Source organism: Typopeltis vanoorti, chromosome 5 (assembly GCF_054136105.1).
Source record: "Typopeltis vanoorti isolate ZY-2024b chromosome 5, IOZ_Tvanoo_1.0, whole genome shotgun sequence".
NCBI lineage: Eukaryota > Metazoa > Arthropoda > Arachnida > Uropygi > Thelyphonidae > Typopeltis > Typopeltis vanoorti.
In genome coordinates, this window is record NC_143553.1 from 49,150,670 (window position 1) to 49,165,914 (window position 15,245).

At 33.5% G+C, this 15,245-nt stretch overlaps 1 protein-coding gene across 2 annotated transcripts in view; it reads right to left on the reverse strand.

Moving 5' to 3' along the window:
- LOC150106387 (uncharacterized) overlaps positions 1-15,245 on the reverse strand; it is a 240,657-nt gene that overhangs the window by 139,860 nt on the left and 85,552 nt on the right. The window contains exon 1 of one of the 2 annotated variants that reach the window (XM_090393112.1): positions 7,869-7,923. The exons of the other annotated variant lie outside the window; for it this stretch is intronic. The gene's annotated coding sequence lies outside the window, so the exon portion shown is untranslated. Of the gene's footprint in view, positions 1-7,868; positions 7,924-15,245 lie in introns of those variants that run through there. 2 annotated transcript variants of the gene reach the window in all.

The window sequence follows — 15,245 nt, forward strand, 5'->3', positions numbered from 1 at the left end:
GTGAGAGAGAGAAAAACAACATATCAAGCATGACGCATACTAACTTCAGCCTCATCACTTATCAAGTTTAATTCCTAAATAATAATAATAATAATAAATGAACGACATTCCTATAAAAACTTCCTTTAATAATGAAACTAAGTATAATAAAAGCCTTCTTTGTTCTTAAAACAATAATTTTATTATGTTTAAAAAGGCTATGATTAGTGCTCAGTTTTTTTTTTTTTGCGTATTTTGTAAAACATAAATTAAGTTGAGAATTATTTTAAGGTCGCATATCAATCGAAACGGGGGGAGGAACCAACATATTAACCTCATTTCTGTTGTTCTTTGATATTCATAATTGCTATAATAACATCAATTTATTTTTATTATTCCCTAAGCATTTCCTGAAGCGATGCCATAAATATTTACAGTGCGACCGTAAGTCCTTTTGATGAGGAAATGTGTGGGCATGAATAGCCTACTGCATATTTCTCAGTAACAAAGACGAAAGACATCTTGAGCTACCAAATGAGATGCAATAAAAAAAAAAAAATGACTGGGTGCAATGAGATCGAGAAAGGGGGGGGGGATCAGATCAAAGCTAAAGCGCCTTAATCTTTGTCGGTAATGATGAAGAGGGGGAAATGTATATCGTCATGACACGAAGGGAGAAAAATACGCCTGATATATGAAGCGATCAAAAGATTAAAAAAAGGGAACTGAATTGGCGGTTAAGATGAAAGAAATAGCGAGTGCGATGATTCAAGTGCATGTATCGCACGAGACTCGCAACAGCAATGCTAAACAGTTCAGTTGCGATTGAGAATGTCAGATTTGCAGAGATCAGAAGAAAAAAAAAATTAAATTTGAAGCATAATTTAAAATTGTGAGCGGGGAATTGGAGATGAAATGTATACGAAAACATGAATATATATGGGGAAGGGAAGAGTCTCGCGATTACCACGTATTTATGTTTGCTCTGAATCTTACACGTACTGATTCAGATAAAAATAATAAAATTTCTTTAGGTTACGAAGTTACCAGTTGCTTCCAGCATTCTTCATTAAGCAACCAACTGATTTTATTAAAAACGTGTACGCCTTCAAAAAAAAATGTCTAATTTCGCATGACATAAATGAAAGCAGAGCGTATGTCAAAACCACTTTTGATTTTGGATCGATACAATGACGACGGCGTTAATGGAACTCGCTGTAAAGAACATCAATATTCTCTTGAGCAACAGTTCGCAGTGTTTGGGAATTTCAGCAATCCTGGCAGAAAAAGCAAAGCGTTTAGTTTCAGAGAAGCCTTATTATTGTTATTATTAAATTATAGATTAAATGTGTGTGTTGGGTACCGTTAGTCGAGTTATGGACTTCCAATTAGGTAGCAGAAAAATACACTCTTCTTGTGGTCATTTTTATTTCTAATTAAAATGGAAAAAATACGCTAGCCTCAAAGTTAGATGTAGCTAATCGTGGCAAAGCAGTCGTTTAAGAACAATCTGGGCTTCTGTTTTAATGTTCCATAGCGTAATGAGTGTTGGCACTAAATATCCACCTGAATACTGAATGAACGAGAATACGCGAGCAAATTTGGGACTTAGCTTAACAAACTGTATTCTGCATTGATTTCAAACAAAACAACGCTCCAACATAATGAAATTTCATGCCTGATGGGTCATCGCCCAGTTAAACATGAGCTACCGCTCACTTTTTTCATCAGAAAATCGGGACAAACATAGAAAAGTCAGCTGCTGGATCAAACTCCATTAGCACCATCGACGTATTAATTTCTGGGTAATGTTGCAATTACCCAGAAAAAGAAACCTGAAACAGATGAGATTCTGCTAAATACTGATCACGGAAAGAAAATGGAAACTAAGATTAACTGCTTGATTGGCAGGCTGTTTCAAATTGGACACATTTCAAAATGGGAATAATTAAAACTATTTTAATATTTTAATTTGAGGCTAGCGGATTTTTCGAGTCATTAGAGGATGCCAGCTAACAAAGAAAAAGTTGGTCCTTGTTAGTGATTTAAACAGCAGAATAGGAAATGAATCCCGGATAATCCAGGAAATGTTTCAGGAAAATCTGGAGAATGGAACAAAGCTCTGTTAACCCCTTAACGTACCAATTAAAAATCAGAAAGCGGTAGTTTTTCTGCCAATTTTTTGGGCGAGGGTGATTTGCTGGATCAAATTCATCATTATTTGAAAAATAATGATGAATTTGTGCAAACGAAATAGCCGATACACGCCGTTGGCAACTTTTCTCGGCTGAAAGGAAATAAGCACAAGATTGTCTAGCGTCTATATTCGGTTGTATTTATATGTGAAACCAAAATTCAAAATCAATTTTGGTGCAATAAACAAAAGACGTCTTTGTATGTTAAGGTGTTAACATACCATACCATAACATACCATGATCCAACATAAAGATGCGCCCAAATTCACATGGAGAGAGAGAGAGAGAAAGGATAAGAAATGTCTTATCGAACATGTTATACAAGGGGTTTGAAATACTCACTGATCACTAGTTTTGATAGGATATAATGAACTTCTTATTGAAAAAAAAATATCTAAGAAAGTTTTTAAAGAATAAACAAACAGAACAAACAAAAAGCTTTCAAATTTCAAATTATTCAGCTAACTGTAGATGAGATACACAAATATTACTGAAGAAAAAAATAAGAGTTTGAAAACATGAAAACCGATGTTAATGGTGGACTGTGAAGGTTAAAGAGACAGTCCTAGAAAATAAAGCATATAACCAGAGCTGGCGCTAGGCTGGATGTCGCCCGCCTGCAAAGCTGAAATGGGCGCCCCCAAACAAATGGCAATTTATTTATTTATTTTTATTATAATCATGTGGAAAGAATTTACAAGAATTTTTGTAACTGTAAATTTGCAGCAATTATATTGATTTACCTAATTGTTATTACTTAATTCGCTTATAAAAGTTTAAAGAAAGAATGAAACTTCATACTAACATTCGAAACGGCGCCCAGCTTGTAGTGGCGCCCGCCTGCAATGCAGGCCTTTAGGCCCGCTTCCGTCGGACCTGCATATCGCAACTTCTTAATAAGCAAGAGCGGAGATGCCCTTAGAGAATAGAAAGAAAACTGCAAGGAAGTACAAGAATTGGGTTCGATTTAAAATGAGTTATATAAGACAACATGGATGCAAACTTTCTCCATCATGCGTTCGGATCATATTATAAAGGAAAGGGGAATCAAACCTGATATCAAAATTAAAGATTTTCATCGAAATATTCTGAATAATAATTTCCGTTTGTTGATAATATTTTTATTCACTATCAAAAAAAATTCAACATTTGAAATATGAACAGCTATAATCATAATTTTTTCTAAAATAATTATATCATTGACTTCCTTAAGAAGATTACCGAATTTACAGCAACTACCAAAAGCTGACACGAAACTCGATTATATTTACGATACATAAACAAGAGCTGAGCGCAGATCGATGAAGTATAGTAAAGGCTGTAAGCATCCCCTGCTAACATTCTTTACTTTCTAAACCGTTAGATTTGCGTGATTTGTCTCTCGCGGTTGTCATGGTGACCATATTGACTGATTGTTGTGAAATATGCACGTGAGGTCGTTGCCCCAAGTCAAGCTGTTCACCGTAAAATGTCTCTCCTTTCGATGTACGCCGAATGGTACACTTGTACCTCTTCTCTTAACTCCGATAGTCTTATGGTTGATTGATCTACGGCACTAGCGACAACCTATTCACAGCAGTTTGACGGTTTGTAATAAACATGCGCTTTGGAAACTGTTTAAAATTGCTATCCACATGTTGCACTTCAATACGTGATGGATGCACGATTTCCATTAGTTTGCTTGCGAAGTTCGCTAACAAATAATCAACACCTGCTTACTGGAGACCTGAAGTGACTTGAAAAAATCTGATTGGTCTCTAGACCAGGATTTGGTCTATCTAAACCATAGCTGTCCAGGATACTTTAATATATGATTTGGAATCTTTAACATAGGTTTTTTTTTTATATATATAGTTTCTCTTTTGTCTTCGTGACATCAATACATTATAGAATGAGATCTGTGATGCACCGAATTCCTATTCGAAGCCAGGAGAGAGTATCATGCAAAATCAGCATGGAGTCTGTACATTGAGGACGAGAGTAGGTTACTGTAGTGCAGGAAGTGGCGATAACATTATCAGCCAGTTACTTCAAGAGATAAGTAAAACATTATTAAGGGGTATTTTAAAATAAGAGACGTCGAACTGAGAGATAAAGAAAAAAAACTAATGATACCATGGTAATGATAGTTCTAAAAAAACATGAAGCTATTAGAAGAAATAAGAACTTGAATTTCATAATAATATAAGAATTAGGGATGGGCATTATTATCTAGAAGATCTATGAGGAATGATAAGGGGTAAATTTTCCCCTAAAAAAAAAAATAATAATAATAAAATAATTTTAAGGATATTAAGAAAATTGATATAATTTAATGGAAGTAATACCAATGCAAAATTGACAACAGGAACATCTTGCATTGTCTAAGTTCATCTATAGAAGTAAATTTCATAAATCTGCAGTCAGATGGATGAATAACAAGGCCTCAAAAGAAATGCGCTCAGAGAAGAAAAAATAATTTAAAAAAAACAACTATGGAAAGTGTGTTGATTGTTGATCTGATAAATCGGCTCTTAATTAAGGTAGTATCTTAAATATGCAACAATTAACATTAACTAAATTGATAATTTAAAGATCGTAAAAGTAATATTTGAATTACAGCTAGTGAGAAAATATAAAAATGGTAAGGATAAGAGAAACGAATTAAATATAATCAGTTCCTCCTGGAAGGATATTGAATTATCTTTCTCTCATTACAGAAGAATTTAATACGTATTTTTATAACCGAAGTGTGAACACTGGTGCCAGTTTTAAAAGAGAATCCTGCTTGAGGGAATATTTACGTAATGATCTAATACAGGATGAAGAGGGGGAAACTGCTGAATCGTAGAGCAGTACGTCTTCTTATTTAAATTTTAAATCCTTGGTTTTGAATCTTAAGTTTGTTGCGTTTGCAAAAAGTCAATGTAGACAATCTATCGGTTTTTTTTTTCCTGCCAAATAGTATTTTTTCATCTGGCTTCCGGTTTCTTGCTAATTTAACTATTCTTTTTGAATTCATTTTATTAATGTTTATTCTATTCTCTCAAAATTTTGTTTTACTATTTTTCTTAACGTCTTCAATTTCATGTTTTGTTTTTTTTTTTTTTTTTGACGTTTCTATTGTTTCACATGCATAAGTCAATATTGGTCGGACTACTGATTTATGAGTTCTTACGTTAGTTTCTTTTGTTAAATCTTTATTTTTCCATTATAGTTGAATTTAAGAATCCCGATATTTTATTGCTCTTCAGAGATCGTTCTTTTTTTCACTGTTCATATTATTCTTAGGTATTCCGATTTCATTACTTGCTTCAACGTTTATCCATTGATTTCTTGCAGTTACCATTGCTTTCTCTATTGATATTTCCAAGTTCAATCTGTTTTGGTTTAAATAACTGCCTTTCGAAATCATCTCCTGCATGTAATGCTACATCTGCAGATCAAACCAAATTAAATTTTATTTCTATTCCCTTTAATTTCTGTTTCTTCAGACAAGGTAATTCTTTAAGCCATTTTATTATTTCATCCATAATTATGTTAGATAAGGAATGACAAAAAAAAAAAATCACCTTGTCTTGCCGCTTATGTGTGTCGTAATATCCACATTCGTATCAGTCCTTTAATCACCCCAATAACTTGTAAAGCAATGTTTCTTGATGTCACTACCTTCAGGACATCCTGTAATCTGATTCTATCGAAATCCTTCTCTAAGTTAATGCAACAAATAAATCTTGGTTTGTTATATTCATTTGCTTTACAACAAATGCAACATCAGTTCATGATCTTCCCTTAAGGAATCCTAGTTTTTCGTCATTATAGTCTTAATTCCCAATTCTTCTTGAATAATTTTCTATATATTTTAAGGTAGTGAATTTATTCCATACTTTTTGAGTTCATATTTTGCTCCCTTTAAATACTAGTGTTGTAATATTCAGCCTCCCTTCTTTGGGTCATATAATTTGGCAAAATAATTTTCCTATTATTCTCTTTGTATGACTAATACATTTATCTATTCACCTTCTTTTCTCTGATTTCGGATCATTCTCCATATTTGTTTTTGCTCCGTAAAAAGTTATATTCCAATTGTTTAGGGTAATCTTCGCAATATTTTTGCTTTAAAAGTCTATTTCTTTTTCATTTCTGACTCTCTTGTACTCTGCGTATTTGCTATATTAATCTTATCTTGTAAATGTTTATTAAATGCTATTTCCATTTATTTCTGATGGCGCTTTTATTTATTTTTTTTTTCAGTATGCCCGAGGGGGGGCGTCCATGTTGGCTTGCATTTTCAAGTTTGCTTCTGTTCTACCGCTCATATGCTGCATTCTGGTATTGCGTTTCAATTTTTGCATTTAAGTCTTCTGGCAGTATTAATAATTCAGCTTTTTTCTTTTTTTTTTATTGTTCCTTAGAATTATTCGATTCCTGGACTTTCCTTCCTCGGACTATAGGAACTGATTACATTTAGAATTTTATTTTACAATTTTATTCGCAGTATTCTTTTGGATACGTACTCATTTTTTATATTATTTTGCAAATCCTCATATTATTATTATTATTCCTACACCTCCTTTCAGCCCTCTGTTTTATTGTACTCCAATGAAAAACGTGACAAGTAATTTAATTTACATTTTTTTTTGTTTGTTTCTAACACATATAACTGCATTAATATTGAACATTTTTCTTATTTAATTCTTCAATTAGGTGTTATTTTTGAACTTGCTAAACAATTCGTTCGGTACTATTTATCTCAGCATTTAATTTTTATATTATAAAAAGCAGTTGTTATCCCTTGTTAATGATACTTCTTTTAGTTAAGCATTTAATGTGGCTTTTTTTTTTTTTTTTTTTAAATCCTTCAGCGCTGAATTAATCATTTTCTAACTCTGATTTCCTCCAAATTTCTCCTGGAAAACATAAAAGCAAACATCCGATAGGAGTTACAAGTACCATTCTTGAATAAACATGAATTTGCGCAATTCGTAAAGTTTATGCCATTTCCATCCTAGATGAACTCAAGTATCCTAGTAGAAGGCAGATAATATTTTCTATGAACAGGTGATATTTCAGCAAGCTACACGTACCGAAATTCTAGTGATCCTCGAAGTCTTCCATCGCAAATTTACTGAAAAACAATCTGGAATGTGGTATTAACCAAAGTGCGATTTAGGACCATATCCAGGGATTTTATGATAGTTGAGGAAAGATGGTATATAATGTAAGAATATTTTGAAATATGAAATATTAGTCACCTAAAAGTTTCAAATATCGATGTATTATAATCATCATTGTTCTGGCATCTCCAATGGAGTTCTAAGGCTCACAGTTGGAGGCCCAAACTATCAATACCATATCTATCATGCATCTTCTTAAAACCATTAAGACATGCAGTCCATTAACAGACAAAGCATTCACAACTGACTCAAGCAACTCCCATTCCATTCGTTCACCACTTTCCAAGCGAAAAATCTAGTCCTCACACCCTTCCTAACCACACTCATACACAACTTCCATGGATGACTCCTAGTCCTGTCTCCTCTAGCCAAGTGCTGAAATTTTTTCCTTTGTATTAATCCTATAAAATTTAAATTAGAAACATTTAAATAACTTAAATGTTTCTATCGTAATCCTCCTTTTCGCTTATTCAACCAACTTTTGCAACCACAAATCCCCAATTTATCATCAAACAAAGTAATAATATTACAATTATACCTTTAAAGAGTTCAAGAAGACACAGTCCCTTAAAGAATCTCTCGGAATGCGCACCTAGAAGATTTACAGCCTGCGACTTCTCAAATAGCAAGTTCCACATGAAAAGCATATTCCAATAGTTCGTGCTCTCTCTATACATCAGGAGTATCAAATTTCGGTCTTCTTCCAATGGTTTTGCTGCATTCATTTTCTTCTTTTTTCCCCCCCCATTTGTCTTAATATTATGTATATATTATTGTACAATGAATATGCTCTATTTATTTTGAAAAAAAGAAAAGAAATAAATAAAATATTAGTTTTCTTTATTCGTTGAAAGAACGTGGTATGTACGCTTGCAACTGATTATTTATGATACTGAATTTATGCTTCAGAAAATCCACACCATTGAGAATACCACGTAGAGGAAGAATTATAATTTAGTCGCAAATAACAACAACAGTGGGAACGTAGAGAAGTCTTTTCGGTTCGTTACTTGAGGTGGATTTTTCCATTGGATAATAGTGAGACAGTCTCAGCAGACTTAGCAGTCTAGCGGAGATCGGAATAGTGGCATTCATTTTTGTTGCCAGTGAGATATTTTATTAGTTCGTTTAAACATTCAATACGAGAACTTTGGGAGTTGGAAAAAGAAAAAAACAGATGATCCTGAGTTTTCTTTGAAGCAAGCATAAAATTTATGTAACTCTCTTTCCTTGACATGTGGAAATAACTTTGGGATGTAAAAAACTTTTAACATCGCAATAAATCCAACCTTATGAATTTCCGTCGAACCAGACTTTTTTTAAATCTTGAGGTAATCTAGTACATAAGGTTGCAATTTATTAGGCAATTTATAGATGAGTTTCGTAAGAACTACAAATTTAAATAGATCTAGGAAGGTCCAAGTGCCGAAAGACATTTTGATATCATTCTCTTCATAATATGCACAATCTTAGTAGAGGCATCAATATCTCTAAGAAATAGTTAAAGATATATTGCATTTTACCCTTGATGATAGCTGCTGGCTTTCTTTCGTTATTTTCAATGAAATAGTTCGATAAATCTTCATCCCTTACGAAACAATACAGCGGGTCGCAAAGAGCGTGTTACAAAGAATGTCAAAGATGCATAGTGTTATATATATATATATATATATATATATATATATATATATATATATATATATATATATATATAAGGGTAAAATGCAATATATCTTGAACCATTTCTTAGATATATATATATATATATGAATTTTTGGATAAAATTTACAGAGAATACCTTTCCTCAAACATTATACACTGATAATATGGACCTTATCTTAACCAAATTGCCATTAGTTCCGACATGTTGCCAGTTTTAAGAATCGTTGCTACGCACAATACTGATTTTCCATTTGGTCATTTCTAGTCGACTTGGTACGCCCCCTAAGTTAATTTTTTTCTAGATTAATAATATAATCCTTATAAGGATTAATAATGTCATGAAATTAATGACTAAATTCGTTTTATTTAAAAATATCTAAGGTGTATTATCATTTATTATGATTTGCATTTAAAAAATTAAAACTTTCAATTTTATGAACAAAAGATTTGAATTATTTTCAAGTAAAACATATATAACTACTTATTTTTTTAATTAGCTAAATTAAAATCGGCTAAATCATAAGTGGCGAGAGTCTTATGGGCTGTTACAATTCAAAATGATTCGTAAAAAGTTTGAGCGTTACAGCGTTGATTCAATGTAATTTAAGTTGGGATTATTGCTGCCCTACAGTATATAATCTTCGGAGAAAGCAAAACTGGTTGTCAGCAGTACGTGAAACGATTTGGAAAGAATAAAAAAAAAACTGAAAAATAAAATTTACTCAGTTTATAAAATGGTCGTCATAAGAACCAATTCAAGTATTTGGGGTGAAGCTCTCTCTGGCGAGCCATTGCCCTTGCAATGTGTAAATGCAGTTAAGTGGCTTCAATGACTTATGCCGTATTTCCAAAGATAAAAATTGGAGTAATTGGAGATGTGAGCATAATAAGATAGTATGAGACGAATGTAGTAAGACAAGACAGCAAAATAAGTCACAGATTCTAACTGACGAAAGTCTTATTTCTAGAACTTTAATTAGTATTGACAAGCGGCGATAGTGGTTTGTTATTAACGGAGTCGTGGGACCATAAGTAGACCTGTTTCTACCGACTCACATCTTCGGGACACCTTAATAACAGTAATAATGGTGGGCACACTGGAAGTACATAGAATTAAATGTTCCAAGAAAGAAAGAATGTTATTAATTACAGGATTAAAATATTCCTGGGAGAGGATCAGGATGAGAGATACTCTCCTAGTATGGTTTCAACTGGTTTAGACAAAAAAAAAAATATATATATATATATATAAATAAAATAAAAATAAAATAAATAAAGAACGGAAAAAAAGACGTCGGTTGTTGTTGTTTTTTAATTTAATAAAAAACAATCAGTTTTTATAAAAATTGCGATTTATTAATTTGATTATTTTCAAGTTAATAGTCAGAAGCATTTCTGAAACTTCCTTTGAATCATCTGATTAAATGGTGCAAAATACAACTTTTCGACAAACAATGCCAACCTAAGTTGGCCGAGTGGATAGTATCGCCGCTCTCCAACCTGTGGGTCGAATTCCGCTCAAGTATGGATGCTTGTAATTTTTTTTTTTTTTTTTTTATAGGCGAAGAAATGCACCTAAGGCAGTATTGTTTCTATCTATTGCTCTAATAAGCATTGTTTATTTAGAGCAATACATGAAGTGGACTTGAAAAAGTACTCTATTCGGTCTCTAGAGCAGTCGTATTAGAATTACTGCCAAACCAACTAAAATCGAAGCCAGTGTATTGGATCGGATGTGCATATTCGAGTTTCCTGGAGCTGCACTTTCCTATGACACTGACTGACTCGCATTCAGATAAAAGTCCCTTAAAGGTTCTTTGTATCCTACACAAGATTCTAATACAAGTCACCCATCCAAAGGTATCAGCAATACCAACCAAGCTACAGAAGCTCCGATTCTTGAGTTGAGCACGGGAATAGATTACAGCCTTTCATGAATGGGATTCGCACCAGGTATAGCTGATGAATCAGACCATAGGTCTGATTCGTCAACTAAACTTTTATAGTCATAATAAAAGGAATACTGACGTTTATGGTTAGTATTCCTGACCATAAACGTGTTTATGGTCAGGTGTGTGTGTGTGTGTGTGTGTGTGTGTGTGTGTGTGTGTGTTCACTGGACCGGTTTGCCTGCTTGCGGGATGAAAAACCCAGATAAACTAATGGAAAAGCTCTGCTGTCTACCCGGAACCGGTATAGCTGATATCGTCAGCTATACCGGTTCCGGAGCCCGGATAAAATTTGGGAGGAACTGAGATGGTGCCGTACCTCCCCGTAAAGGGGCTCACAGCCGTGTATCATCATACGATTATCATTATCGATGTCCACAGGTTTAATTCTAGTTTTTTTTTTTTTTTTTTTTACTTTGGTAATTGTGTTTCGTAGTTTGTATTGTAAATAAAGCCTAAACTACATTTAATTACCTTTTGCGATCATTATTGTTATTATGTAACTATGTTATGGATGTTGGAATTTCTTCGAAAATAGCTACAAAACAATTATTTGCATACAAGACTATAAGCATTACTTTTTAATTTTAAAACATTTTGTTATGATAAGATATTTTAATAGTTCTGCAACGTAGTTCAACGTATTCAGAATTTTAAAAATTACACTTTGCCAAAATGAATTCCTAATATTGTTACCATCATCGGTTACTTTCCTCAACATGTAAACGTTGGAATAAAACCTCTTGAACTTCAGTATATCTAGTTCACAATGACACTAAGGTTTACGTAAAATTGATAGAAAGAAGATAACGAACAGACTAAGTGTGTGATCTTTTTGTTTGTTTTATCGGAAAATTACTGCTAAGATATTTGAACTACATGCACTCCGCTTTCCTGTCGACTTGGTTGAAATTTCTTTGTCCAACGTACACCTGTTAGACATTAATAACAGGTTTTAACTTTGGGTAACCATAAAACACCAAGATATGTTCTTTGTTTCCATCAAGGCACACCTGTCGGTTTTAAAGGCGTTGCTAGATTACGAAATTCTATGAACATACCACTTGAATGTCTTCCCCACATACAAAGCTTCTTGATAACTCCACAGGAATTTTTGCAAAGAAAGCTATTGTGAATTGTAGCGGTTCATTATTTTAGTTGTTTTTTACATACATTGATTCTCTTTCGTTGTTTGATTTATGAGTTTGTTGAAATTTGTTTTCTCAAAATAACATTTTTATTGGAATTCTTTGGTATATTGTCCCGATGTTCACACACACAATACAAGGCAAAAAAAAATAATAATAATAAGATAGGGGAAAGTTTTGTGGTTCGTTCAAACACACTGACCTGTATCAACACAGAGTGAACAATACACGAACAAAGACGAGAGAAAATGTACATTTCCGTCTCCGTAGCGTTTCTGTAAGTGCAATGAACACTGTTTGTCATGCGGTGGATAACCTTGACCTCTTATACCATGGTTCACAGGCTGGCGTCTCGCCAGAGGCCGCGTGTTGATGTCTACTAATGAACATTGTCTAGAATAAGACATTGCATTAAATCATTTTTTATGGGTTTCCTAATTGTATGCCGTGATAGGATAGCCGTTTTGATGAGGCCATGTATGTGTGCGAATACGGCAACGAGTAACAATTGATTTATTCATTTGGTCTGATTCTTCTGGACACATTTTGAAGTGGGAGGGAACTTAAAAGTTTCAAAAAAAAAAAAAAAAAAAAAGTTATGTAAAAAAAAAAAAAATGGAGATTCTTAGAAGCCAAACTTTTTTATTACTAGAAAACGGTCATCTGATCAATTTTCTGGGCCTGATTCAACTGGAATTAAGTTCTTCGAACAAGCCGATGAATATTCTGGATTAGGGGGTTGTAAGCTTTTGTAAATTTGTAATAGAAGTATAAGAAAACAAACGAAGCATGTAATAAGAGCTAGTAAAAGTATCCGACTGTATTAACATGATTAACATTATATGGTTAAATTCTCTCTGATAAATATAGGAAGACGGTAACATTTTGTTAAATATATTTATAAAAATCAATATTTTATTAATATTTATATACGAAGGAGTAAAAAGTTAGAAAGAACACATGACTGGGAATTTTAACTTTCCTAGATCTTTCTAAAAGAACATCCGCTCGCGAACAAGATATTCTGAATTCGTTGTTCTCTGAACAGCAAACGAATGAAATCATACAGTAATGGAACCATAATCACATGATCATGATTACATTTTCTATTTAATACGCACGACACTTACTATTCAGAGAAGATACTTTTTTTTGTTGTTCTCAGAATGAGCGCTCTGAATTTTGATTAAAGTTAGAGGAAAAAAGCAGTTTCATTGCGAAAGTTAGACTTTTGTGATAGTTCCAAACACGCGAGGACAATTTTGTCTTCGTTTAATACCTCTCTAAAACGGATTCAACATGCCAGTCTTGAGAGCTTAGTGTAAAATATAAAAACATGGCTTTAAAACCTTCATTTCCTTTCGTAAGAAACTTTGTATACCTCAGACTCAGTAATCACAGCCATGCCATCCATTTTCTAGGAGGCTACAGTGTCCAGTTTATTGATTACTTGGGAGAGGAACTGCTATTACAGCAAACTTCTTGACACTTAATTGAAAAATTGCCCAAGCAATCTAATGAGATACCAAATGAAATAAAAATCAGTTAGAATTCATCTGCAAGATAGATTTCCAAGTGGTCAGAGCATAATGTTTTGAGATAACGGTTTGACCCAAAGGTTGGGAGAAAAGCAAAACATCCAATCGCTCATCTACTGATGGATCGGGTGCATTTTAATTCAACAAAACTAGGGCATAAAAAATAATCTAATCTATACTATAAAATGATAAGCTGAAATTGGAAACGGATGTGACGTGGGCTTGAAACGGATGTAGGCTGTAACATTTTTGTCAAGTTATTTGAAACTCAGCGGCTACCCTGAGTGTCGAGTCTTCAAATTTCGAGTCACCAGAATTCAAGGAGAACCGGCCTACCAGTCATGGGGCGGAGCCCTCTAGTACTAAAATAAAACTTCGAAACATTCTTCCTGATAAGGTAATAAAGTCCTCACAAGTGGGTTGAAAAATATACCACATGCACAATACATATTCTCTCTTTCTCAAAGAGTGTCTCTTTTTCGATACTGTTTGCTAATTCCTTTCATTAACTTGCTCTAAGACTACTTTTAAACTCTACTTGCTAGCAAATAGACGACATCCCTTTTATTCCGTAACAATACGACGCAATGTAGTCTGTAAGTGTCCACACAATTCACGTGGGCTTTTCAATTACGCTGTTTATTAAGCAAGACAGCTGTCTCCTACTCGTTTCGAGTGAATAGTAGGATGCTACTAAAATGCCTTCCTATGGGGGATCCAATGTCTTTAAGTCAGTACGTAGTTTCATATGCCTGCAGCAAATGTTGGAGGACAATTTCTTTGTGTCACTGCTGCTTTTATCACAGTACATTCAGCGAATAATTCTTGCGAGAAGGAATTGCATTATTTTTCATCCTTATTCCTTCGTCTTCTCAATAAATGAGTTATGGCCATTTTATTTGCTCTGAAATTAAGATAGACTTTTCTCTTAAGGTAGTAAGAATGCTCTCTTGCCATCCATTTTCATTTGTTTGAGAGCTGCAGACTGAAATCTCCTTCAGATGATAAAGGCGATGTCCTCTGTGAATTCTTTCTATTTCTCGCTATGGCGTTTACATGTATAGAAAATTCCGAAGCGTCTGCTCCCATTTAGCACATTTATGTTTCAAATCCTTCCTTATTCTAACTAACGAATGGTTCTTAAATCAAAATATCATATCTTCTTCATTTATGAAAATGGGCTTCTTTGCGATACGGGGAATTTACTGACTGCATTGATTATCATTTTGACATTTTCTCTCCATCGAGGAAATCCACATTATTCTTAACTTTCATGGTTCCTTAAATTAATTATGCCACACATGCTCATGGGCGGCTTCATGATCTAGTTGTAACTTATATATACTGCAAAACAGATAGTATAGTGTTTACAGTATAGCGGATTTCTTTTTAGTGCCTCCATGAAATTTTTTCTTGGTTAGTTTCCTCTAGGAAAATAATAATAAAAAACATATAGTGAGAACCAGTCTTCTCTTTTATATGAGACTCCTAGTGATTTGCTCTGGAAATGATTTTTTTTTTTTTTTTTTTTTTTCCGATTTCATGAAATGTAAAGACATTGTCGGGGACGATTGTCCCAATAAGGTTCACCAAGTTGCAACAGAGGAGAGGTTGCATT